This window comes from Heloderma suspectum, chromosome 3 (genome assembly GCF_057233095.1).
Source record: "Heloderma suspectum isolate Gila_16-S chromosome 3, 16-S_ref, whole genome shotgun sequence".
Lineage (NCBI taxonomy): Eukaryota > Metazoa > Chordata > Lepidosauria > Squamata > Helodermatidae > Heloderma > Heloderma suspectum.
In genome coordinates, this window is record NC_139460.1 from 65,326,359 (window position 1) to 65,337,385 (window position 11,027).

An 11,027-nucleotide genomic window follows, 5' to 3' on the forward strand; every position below is an offset into this window, starting at 1 on the left:
ATTGCCCATTCAAGACCAAGCCACCCCCAAATACGTTGCATTACAACAGGAATAGCTGACAACAAAAAAATTGTTGCTGGGAAAATTCACCCCTCCCCCTCCAGCTACTTTGAGGATTGCAGCTCAGCTCAGAGGGAAAAGGAAATTCTGCCGGAGTGGCAGTTCACATCAGCATCCCTGCTAATAAAAAAGTGCCGGTGCTATGTCCCTGAGAGCCCTGGTTCCACTAAACTACTGTTGATAAGTGACATGCAAACACGAAATTTCGTGTTTGCATGTCACTTATCAACAGTAGTTTAGTGGAACCAGGGCTCTCAGGGACACAGCACTGGCACTTTTTTATTAGCAGGGATGCTAATTCTGGCTATATTAAGAGAAACACCCACAACTTGCCATGTCAGAACATGAGTCCTTCCTCAGCAACAGGCCTAAGCTTCTTTCATGATTATCATCATTATGTCATCACAATTTGATATAGGTGTGGCTAAGTATGGTCCCATCCATTTTCCAACAACCATTTGTGCATTTTTAAAGATTTGGGCTGGGTTGCCTATGCAGGATTGTGTGAATCATAAATTGGTAGATGAAATTGGAGGTTGCAGATGGTCAGTATTCACTTGTACATGGTGAACACTTTTACAGATATTGTTTTCCTAGTTAGCAAATTTTATTTATTATACGCAAATTTTGTTTTTTCCTTGCTCTAATTGTGTTGTTAAGGGGACTCCAGTGCCTTAGCAATCTTTAAACATAAAGATTCAAATCTCTATTATTGAATGCAATTCCCATTTCATATCGTACACAATGAAATTGGAGAGTCGTCATTGTTGACAAACGAATGTGTAATGACTGTCATCACCCATTATCTACAGTGGCACCTCATAACCTATTCTAGATTTTATTTAAATATCTGCTGGAAAGCAAAAATATTGTAGAATTCTATTAAAAATATGCATTTTTAAGGAGACAACGTTTCCATTGGGTTTCAAATTCAAGCCTATGGATTCCAGTCCTCAGTGGAAACCACTTTAGGGTTATTCCCATTCAAGAGGCTTGTGGACTGAGGTCTTTTTCACCTTCTCCACAGACACAACGCTATGCATGTTTACTTGGAAGTACATCCCACTGGGTTCAGTGGGAATCCTAAGCAATGTGCTTAGGATTGCAGCCTTAGTCTTAAAATTTCAATATGTGTTTCATTGTCCAAAGAGTTTCCCTGTAGTGATATCTCAAGCCTACATGCTCACTTTTAATTATGAACATAAGAACAGGATCAGACCAAGGGTCTATCTACAGTAGACCAGCATTCTGTTTACATGGTGGCCAACCACCTGTTTACAGGAAACCCACAAGCAGGACGTGAGTGCAACAGCACTCTCCTGCCCATGTTCCCCAGCAACTGGTGTACATAGGCACACTGCCTTTGATACTGGAGGTAGCACATAGCCATCAGGACTAGTAGCCATTGTTAGCCTTCTCCTCCAGGAATGTATCTAACCCCGTTTTAAAGCCATCCAGATTGGTGACCATCACTATATCTTGAGGTAGCGACTTCCATAGTTTAACTAGGTACTGTGTGAAGAAGTACTTCCTTTTATCTGTCCTGAATCTGCCACCAATCAGCTTCATGGGATGACCTTGGGTTTTAATGAGAGGGAGAAAAATGTCTCCCTATCCACATTCTCCACACCATGCATAATTTTGTACACCTCTGTTATGTCTCGCCTTACTGATGAGGGGTCTCTAATTGGTCTCACAAGCAGCACTGTTGTTCATAACCCCCCCTAAGTATACAGTGATTGATTCTGAAATATTAACATTTTCCTAATGTTTAAAATAAAAGAATGTCTAGTACTCCCCCTCTCCCATCATTGTTTTTTTTTAATGGAGGAGATGAATATAATATACTCTTTTCTCATTTGAACAATATCAATGTATTCTTGTGATTCAGTTCCAAAATGATAGAATTAATTGTGTGTGTGTGTATAATTTCAAGAAGGCTCTAAAAATAAGAGAGATTCACTCTTATCAGATAAAAAAATATATTCAAGGGGACAATTCCCACTTTTCAGGTGTTCTGACTCTAGAACTATCATTGCTCATATTCTTGTAGATAATGAGGCACAAAAGTCTCTTATCAGCTCCTTGCAGAATTTTGGTATTAGCCACGGAGCTGGAATAACATATGAATGCAGCCATTCTTTTACATGACCTTTGATCATTCACGGAAATTGAATCTTCAACTAAGACGATGGCTCAAGGTGATAGCTTGAGAGGATACTGTATGAGAGCATGCTACTTTGGACGAACAAGCTATGGGCACAATCCAGCCAAAATGAGCAACTGTACAGTTCCAATTATTTTCATGGTGGAGATAAACATATGCTTAATACTCTGCCATTGAAATAAAATGGGCTTAGAAACGCTTAACGTTGGATTGCACCCTATGTGAATGAATACTGATATTTTGTATTTCTGTGGCACTTCCTTGGTAAGGGCTTTGGCTATTAGGCAGTATAGAACTGTAATAAATACATAAATAAATGAAATTGTTTCATTTCACTGGTTTTATGTACCTTTCCTTTCCCTGTATCTGTTTCAGCCTCTGAATCTCAATTCCTTATCAGCACGATCCCATGCATGCTTACTAAGAGGTAAGAACTGCTGAATGAAGGGGAGCTAACTCCAAGGTAAGCATCCATAGGATCACAGCTTTAATCCAGGACTGTATGGATTAAAGAAACCTCTTTCAGCCTGAGGGCTAAATTAATTTCAGAGCAGCTCTTGGTGGTGGGGAGCACATTCCAGTGGTGGGTGGAGCTGAAGGCAAAGGGGGAAGGACCAAAAACAAAAGGGGTGGGGCCAACATACGAAAATACCAGCATAGTATTACGAGAAAAAAATACCAGCAACTCTCTTACTGCCAATAATAAAGCCTTAGGAGAAGCGTTTCAACCTTTTGCAATGGGAAAACACAGCACAAACCCCAGGAAATGACAAAATGATTTGTGGTGGGGAAAGGGTGTGTGGCCATCTGAGGAGCCTTGGAGGGCTGGATTGGGACCCCAGGAAGGCCAGCTTTGGTCCTTGAGTTGTAGGTTCCCCATGTCTGGACTACAGGATGCAACCTAATATTTTGGATCTCGCTTCAAAATATGAGCCAAACTACGCATTACATTATTTGTGCTTTCAAAAAAGCATTCTTAAATGGACCATGTTTATTCTGAAGAATAGCAGCTCTGGGGAACCTAATCCAGAACATGCTTCCAATCTGGATGGGACCCCACAACAGTTTCCTGCTGAAAACCGTCCCCTCTGTAATGGCTGCTATTTTTCCCTGAAGGTACTGACTGCAGTTAACAGCACCTTTGGTGTGTGGGATGGGGGAGAGCAGTGGGCTGGGAGGTGGTTTTCACTTTCAGCAGGGATGTGGTGAACCCTCATAAGAATTTGGAGCACATTCTGGATTGGGGTCCTGATCAGGATTGGGAGCATCAGTGGTGGCGCAAGATGTCCTACTACCTGAGGTGGGAGGATGCATGCTGTCGTCGCCCTCCACCCCCTCCCAGAAAGAAGGATTGGGTGATTAGCCTCTCCGAAGAGGTGCCCAGGCCTGAATGCCATGATTTGAGGGGGTCTTCCTCAAAGTGAGGCATTGTGAAATGTGGCCCTGGCGACTGCCTGTACTGCCTCTCCCAAACCGAGAGATATTGGGGTGGGTAGCCCTACCAGAGTGCCTGCCCACCTGATCTCTCACATTGGGAGAGAGCTGAGGGCTGGCGTGGGGCGTGTGTGTGTGCTCCTCCAAGGAGCTTTGCTTGTTTGCCATTCTTCATTGTGGCATTTGCCACAGCAGGGGAGCAGGGCTGGTACGGTGGGGTCTGCCTGCCCACCACCTGAGCAGGGGATTCACCCTGCCTCATGAGAGGACTGGCCCTGAGGAGCATGTTCTGGATTAGGGCCCTGTGGCTATTTCTTCTTCAAAATTAAAAGTGGCCAGTTTAAGCATGTTTTTTTTTTTTAATGTTTATAATGTCATATATAGTTTGGTCCTAAGCTGCATAGCAGAATTAGTAATAATTTAGCTCCTGTGTTATGTTCTGCATGGATTTTTAACTACGAGAAATTTAACTGGGAGCCTCTGTCAAGCTTTCGTGCTTTTAACATGCTGACTCATTAGCTATATTCTGTTTTCAAAAGGATCAGTGGTATAAGCATGCATTTTCCTTTGTTGCAATTCAATTTTACCTTCTTATGTTAAGTGATAAATTTGACTCAAGCTGCTGAATTTCACCAAGACACCCCATTCTTTCACCATTATACACTGCAGTATTCAGCTGAATTGCACACCTTGAAATGAGCCCTCCCCCAAAATATTCAAATAGGATTTGAACAGATAATCTTACAAGCCTCTATTTTGACAATAGTACCAGCCATTTTTGAAAAAAAGAAACGAAAAAGATATTCAGTAAAAAGTATATTGCAGCGAGAACTTTAGAGTCCTACATTAAGAGAAAAGAGAGTTTTTTTCTGACTTCGCTATAACTCCTGGTTTGCCTAGTGTTACAAGCAGGCACAGAGATCACAGAATACTTAGGGGCTGCTTAGATCAGCCTCCCCCAACCTGGGATGCTCCAAGTGTGTTGAGCTACTACTCTGGGGAAGATGAGAGTTGTAGTCCAGCACATCTGGAGGGCTCCAGACTGGGGAAGCCTGGCTTAGATGCACCAACACCAGATGGAGCAGCACTAGGACATTTCACCAGAACAGCAGTAATTAGCCTTGCAACACACCCAGGGCTGAGACATATTAGCCTTGCAACACACCCAGGGCTGAGACATATTAGCCTTGCAACACACCCAGGGCTGAGACATATTAGCCTTGCAACATACCCAGGGCTGAGACGTATTAACCTTGCAACACACCCAGGGCTGAGACGTATTAGCCTTGCAACACACCCAGGGCTGAGACGTATTAGCCTTACAACACACCCAGGGCTGAGACGTATTAGCCTTGCAACACACCCAGGGCTGAGACGTATTAGCCTTGCAACACACCCAGGGCTGAGACGTATTAGCCTTGCAACACACCCAGGGCTGAGACGTATTAGCCTTGCAACACACCCAGGGCTGAGACGTATTAGCCTTGCAACACACCCAGGGCTGAGACGTATTAGCCTTGCAACACACCCAGGGCTGAGACATATGGGCACAGGGGCGTGGGGGGAGACCTGGAACACTATACCAGGGCTCAGGGTACTCAGAGGTTCCAGTCTGGGATGCAAACCCATTTTCATGAGGAGGAAAGTGAAACTAAATGGCATACATTTGCATAGGCTAATTATATGGGTAGGCAAATTTAAAAATTAATTACAATAGTTTAAACCAAAATACAATACACCTCACTGTAGTGGGGAAGACTATGCTCAGTTTATGGTGATGTTTATGCTCAGTTTGCTGTCCAGTTGCTAACTGTGGATGGGCAGCTTCAAACCCTCCGCTGCTCTACCATCTTAAGGTCCTTTATCTTACATCGGACTTGGACTGGACAGTCCTTCAAACAGAGGACTCACCTCTGAGAGCCCTTCAAATGGTGGATTGTCCTCTGTAAAGTAGGACATCTAGTCACTTTACCAGGCCCACCTCCCAAACAGCAAAAGAGCGCAAGTTTCTTGTACAAGAAACTCTTAAGATTTGTTGTTTGAGAGCTACAGAGAAGCGTTCCACCTTGTAGACTCCATGCATCATGTGCACAACAGGGGCTGCAGTGCTGGGCCCAGCCCTGATATCTCATGGCTTCATTGGCCCTGATATCTCATGGCTTCATTGGCCCCGATATCTCATGGCTTCATTGGCCCCAACCTCTGCTGTGTTCAGTGTGACCAGTGGCAGGCCAAGACATTTTGCTGCCTGAACATTCCACACCTCCACTGCTACAGGCAACATTTTAAGAAGTCTTAGACACCAGGTTCTGCCTTCATCAATCTCTCCTCCTGGTGCTGCTTGAAGCAGATCTCTTTACCCTGCTGCATGGCAGGGATGGCCCCAAACAGGACTTACTCCCTAGTAATGGTGTTGAGGATTGCAACCTTCACTTAAGTAAAAAAAAAAAAAAAAGTCACACAGCATTTTGGTCACCTTCTGGTCCAATGTATAGATTTAGCCGTTCAATAAATATTGTTTGGTTTTTGTGGGAGCTTGATCACTGTTCATGGGTCTCAAGCAGCAGTGACCAGAGTCAATGTTCAAATTCCTTTTCAGTCATAAACCTGAGCTAATCTAAACAGACACACAAACGTGTGTAACAGTAGGCAGCTATCCCCTGACAACCCCTTTTAAACTAGAAAAGTCACTGTGTGTGTGTGTGTGTGTGTGTGTGAGAGAGAGAGAGAGAGAGAGAGAGAGAGAGAGACAGAGGCAGAAGCAGAGGCAGAGACAGAGACAGAGAGAACTAACTAAATAAGTAGCAGTCGGAGGGAATGCATAACTTTCTCCACCTGCTGTTTCCATTCTACAGATCACTAACAATCTGGCCCCCCCTCACAAGGTTCAAAAGGCAAAAATATGTTTGAAATACTGGGGAGGGGGGGGATTCACAATGGAAGAGTTCTTCTGGAGCAGGGAAAAGGTTAATCCCATCTCTTTCCACAGTTGCCCTCTCCTGATGCAGTTTCCAGTTAGCAGTGCGGTGGTGTGTAATAAGTAGCCTGGCCCTCACTGAGTGATCTTGGGCAAGTCACTATATTCCTTGGTCTACCCTACCTTATAGGATTGTTGTGAAGATAAAATGCTGCTCTGAGTTCCTTGCAGGAAGGACAGGATATTAAAATATAATCCAGTTCTGATGCCAGAAATGAGGAAGGCTTAGAGAAAAAGGCCTGGAGCAACAGTTAATCAGAAGGTATGATGATGGTGGTTCAGGCTTCCGAACTAGTGCTCCCCATTTGATATTAAAATTAGACTTTCTCTGCCCCGCGCACACATCTTCTTCTTTGTACATGAATGGGGTTGTCATGACTACTTTGACCATAATACTTACGTTCTGGATATATGCCTTTGTTTCTTACACACGTGTGCGCATGCATGCACATGCATGCACATGCACAGTGGATGTTCACAATTTGATTAACATTGGCATTCATATACGAATGCTGGAAATTCTAGATGAATGGGAAAGTAGACATGTTTAAGTGACTGTCAACATTCACCTATGTATCTTTGAGGTTCTGGACATTTACATCTGATGAGATGGATAGTGTCCACAAAAGTTTATGCCACAATAAATTTGTTAGTCTTTAAGGTGTCACAAGACTCCTTATTGTTTTTTTATTTAAATATTGTCAGTTCTACATTTTTGTGTGAATATGCACCAAATTTCAGACTTTCTCCAATTTCAAAAGATTTTATAGTCCCTAAGGGAAGTTTAAACCAAAGGTTCTGCTACAAAATATAGGACCATCTGTTTCCTCTTGGGGAGGTTGAGAAAATTAAATTTGCATTATCAGATACAAGTCTTTTCTGTACGTGATATCACATATTATTAATCCAGTTCACTGTGAGTCACACATGCTAGATATTGGCAATATTTCCGAAGTTGTGTGTTAGAAGGGAAGTCTTAAAGGGTTTCGCTAGGTCACTTTGAACCAAACCCAAAGACACATGCACAGCTTTTAAATAAAAAAACAAAAGGTATTGAAACACTGCATTAAAAATTATCCAAAATAAACATCGGAAAGAAACAACCATTTTCAAATAATTTCTTGAAAGCTCTGGGCAAAATAGAATTGCCTAAACTACCTTTCTCCCTGAACAATGCAAACCAAACAACCCACAGAAAAGCAAATTATATCTGCAGTGGTTCAAGGACAATCTTTTTCTTTTTCTTTTCCTTTTAAAAGTCCATTGTCTTTTAAAACATGTAGGCAGGTTGTCAGATGGTTAAGTTTGCCTTTCCTCCACATAATTCATTTTCCTTTTAATATGATGGCAGTTTATTAAGGAATTCAAACAGAGCGAGCCAGCACAAAAGGAAGTCTCCATTCATTGTATGTAAACGTAAAGCCAAGCTGAGAGTAGGTCTTATCACAGTTGCTGCCCTGTGCAACATAGAAGCTATGCTCTCTCTGCACAGAAGGTATTCTGAGCTTCCTAACCTCAGTGAAAGCAAAGTACATGCTGCAAAACACAGATAGCTGGAGGAGTTGCAAGCACAAGGTCTTTAGAAGGAGCCAAAAGATTTAAAACAACAACAACACCTAGATCCAGAGAACTGACAGTTTCCAAACACAAGCAGAACCTGTCAAAGTTTTTCTCTCCAAATGGCGGGGGGGGGGGGGGGAGTTAATGGGATGAAAACAACAGCAAGCTTTTGCAACCAAAGCAACAGTTTCAAGGCATGGCACACCTTGAATTAGTGCGTACCAATTGGCTTTGTCATCAGGGATGTTTGAATAAATGCCTCTAGCAGGCAGAGGTCGTGCTAGCACTAAAGCTCTCAGCATACTTGCTTAGGAGTAAGTCTCCTTGATCTCAGTGGGACTTGTGTCCAAGTACATCTGCATTATAACTGGGTTATAAAATAAACAGAGACCAACACTGCAGCTATGGCAGAGTAGACTGAAGAAGGCCCCGGAGGAATGAATGTCAGAAAGGCAAGACAGTGGTAAATTCCTGGCTATAGTTTCCACATGCCATTCCATCTGCTTCCCATAAAGCTCGATCGTGCTCCCATAGTCAGCATGAAGTTTCTCACTATTGATTCAGATGAGTATTCCCTCCTCAAGATGCAGTAGAAGACACTGGACCCTTAATATTGATGTAGAACAGAGAGTTTCTGCAGGTAGAGCTTATGATGCCGCGCCGTGCGAGAAGCACGATCAGAGCTTCACGTAAGACAATTTCCTCTTCGGTGCACCTGTTACAGGTGCAGGAGCCTTGTCCTCTATTGCATCTGGATACCCTACACCTTGTGACCCGGGAGCCATCCCACCAGGCATGTCATGCTCACGACCAGCGACGTGGGCCCTCACTGCCTGTAGGTGCTCTGGGGCAGCCCCGTGCTGTCGCACTAGAGTGGGCAGACAGCAGGTGGCTTTCCTGTGGGCCAGGGCTAAGCAGACACATGCACAGGGAGAGGCTGGAAAGCGTCCCGCTGAGTAGCACGCACGTCTCACCTGCAGGCTAGGTCCGCTCATCCCATGCCAAGAAAAGGCTCCTCACGTCGGCATCTCCAGTCTGCACCAGGCTTGGGAATCCCTACGGGCAGGGGGATGATAGTCCAGGCTGCGAGGAGGAGGGCCAGCTCTGTAACCAGCAACTGAAGTGAAGTGTAGCAGCAAAAGCAGCTGAGACGGCTCTGGCTCAGCATCTGCAGCCGCGCTGGCTGCTGCTTCTATTGTTTAAGAGCAGAGGAGAGCTGAAACCGGCTCTGTCACTGCCACCTGCTGGACATTCAGATCACTGCTAGGTCAAATCCTGCCAGTTCCCAATCCCAAGTCATTCACGATTCCTTAGAAAGCCCACAAAGGTGACTTCCTCCTGGCCTCCCTGTATGCAATGCCCTGCTCACCCTGCACCATGTGCGTACAGAGGTGCCTAGCTCCAGATAACCCTTCATGCATCTGATGAAGTGTTCTATGGTCCATGAAAGTTTAGGCTTGTGCCACATAAAGCGTTGCTGTTATTGCAAACATCTCTCCCCCCCTCCCCCTTTGCAAAAGGCTTTTCAAAGTAAAGCATGGAATGCACTGCAGGAAAGTTCATAACTAACAAGAGCTGGCTGATCAATGTTAATGATTCAGCACAGAGGTAGGCAACCTGATACCCTCCGGAGGGTTTGGACTACAGTTCCCATAACCCCAGTCAGCCTGGCAATTAGTTGGGGATTATGGGAAGTGTGGTCCAAAACGTATCGAAGGCAACAGGTTGCCTATCCCAATTTAGTACCGTCCTACAACCCATGATCTGTAATCTCAACCACATCTCAAAGGCCAGTGTTATGCATAGTCAATGTCTTGAATACTGTTACTTCAGCCACCTGTGCAAGTAATCCAAAGAATTGCCACATTTTAGACAATATTCAAAACCCACCTGCCACTTTTTCCCTTTTAACTTTGCTTCTGTTATTCCTCCTTAAAACTGGCCTCAATTATATCCTTTGCTTCTGATATCCTAAGACGCAAAACCAAGTATACACTCACATGAGTATTGTTTGTGCAATGCCATCCATTTTATTCCCTAAAATTCCCTGGGAGCCAGAACCCAAAAACATACCAAATAAATACTCAAACGCTTCCGTTCCGATCAACGCCATCCCTCATTTACTGAGTTGCTCTTTCTGCATCACCTATTTCTAAATTACCAATAACCTGGATATTGAATCAGACAAAATTACTAAATGCTCAGGATGTACACCCCATAGCTGCTATAAAGCCAATTCCTCTACTACAATTCACAAGCAACCTGTTATTCTTCACCATGTGTTACCTGAAAAACAACAGCAGCAGCAGCACTTCAGATACAGAGAGCTGCAGCCATCTTTCCAGTTCCAGGAGCCTTAGATCCATTTGTATAGTTAGATTTGCAACTTCATTAGGAAGAGAGTTATTTAAGCATCATGATTCACATCTCCTCACCAGCTTATCTCACTCTTTACCCTCCTCTCCAAGTCTATCACAGGTAGAGATGCTTCCCATTTGTACAATGTTTTGTTATACAAGTATAGAAAACATCATCTTCAAACTCACTGGCAATTCTCTGTAACTACTTGGTGTGGTTACAGATACTACCTTTGAAACCACATCTGAGGAAGCCCTAAGGCTACAATCCTATGCACACTTACCTGGAGTGTGGCTTACTTCTGAATAAACATGTATAGGATTTGCACTGTAAGGCTGCAATCCTATACATTCTTATCTTGGAGTAAGCTTGATTGAAAACAGTAGAACTGAGTAAACATGCATAGGATTGTTCTGCATCCCGCTCCCCCCACCCCCTATGATTTAGGAGCACATAAATAAGCGTGGCAAT

General features: G+C 43.8%; 1 protein-coding gene across 1 annotated transcript in view; it reads right to left on the minus strand.

The window, feature by feature from the left end:
• The window catches only part of HTR1F (5-hydroxytryptamine receptor 1F), a 159,991-nt gene extending 150,624 nt beyond the window's left edge, over positions 1–9,367 (minus strand). The window contains exon 1 of the mRNA XM_084841697.1: positions 9,173–9,367. The gene's annotated coding sequence lies outside the window, so the exon portion shown is untranslated. The remainder of the gene's footprint in view (positions 1–9,172) is intronic.
• Positions 9,368–11,027: the final 1,660 nt, after the last annotated feature.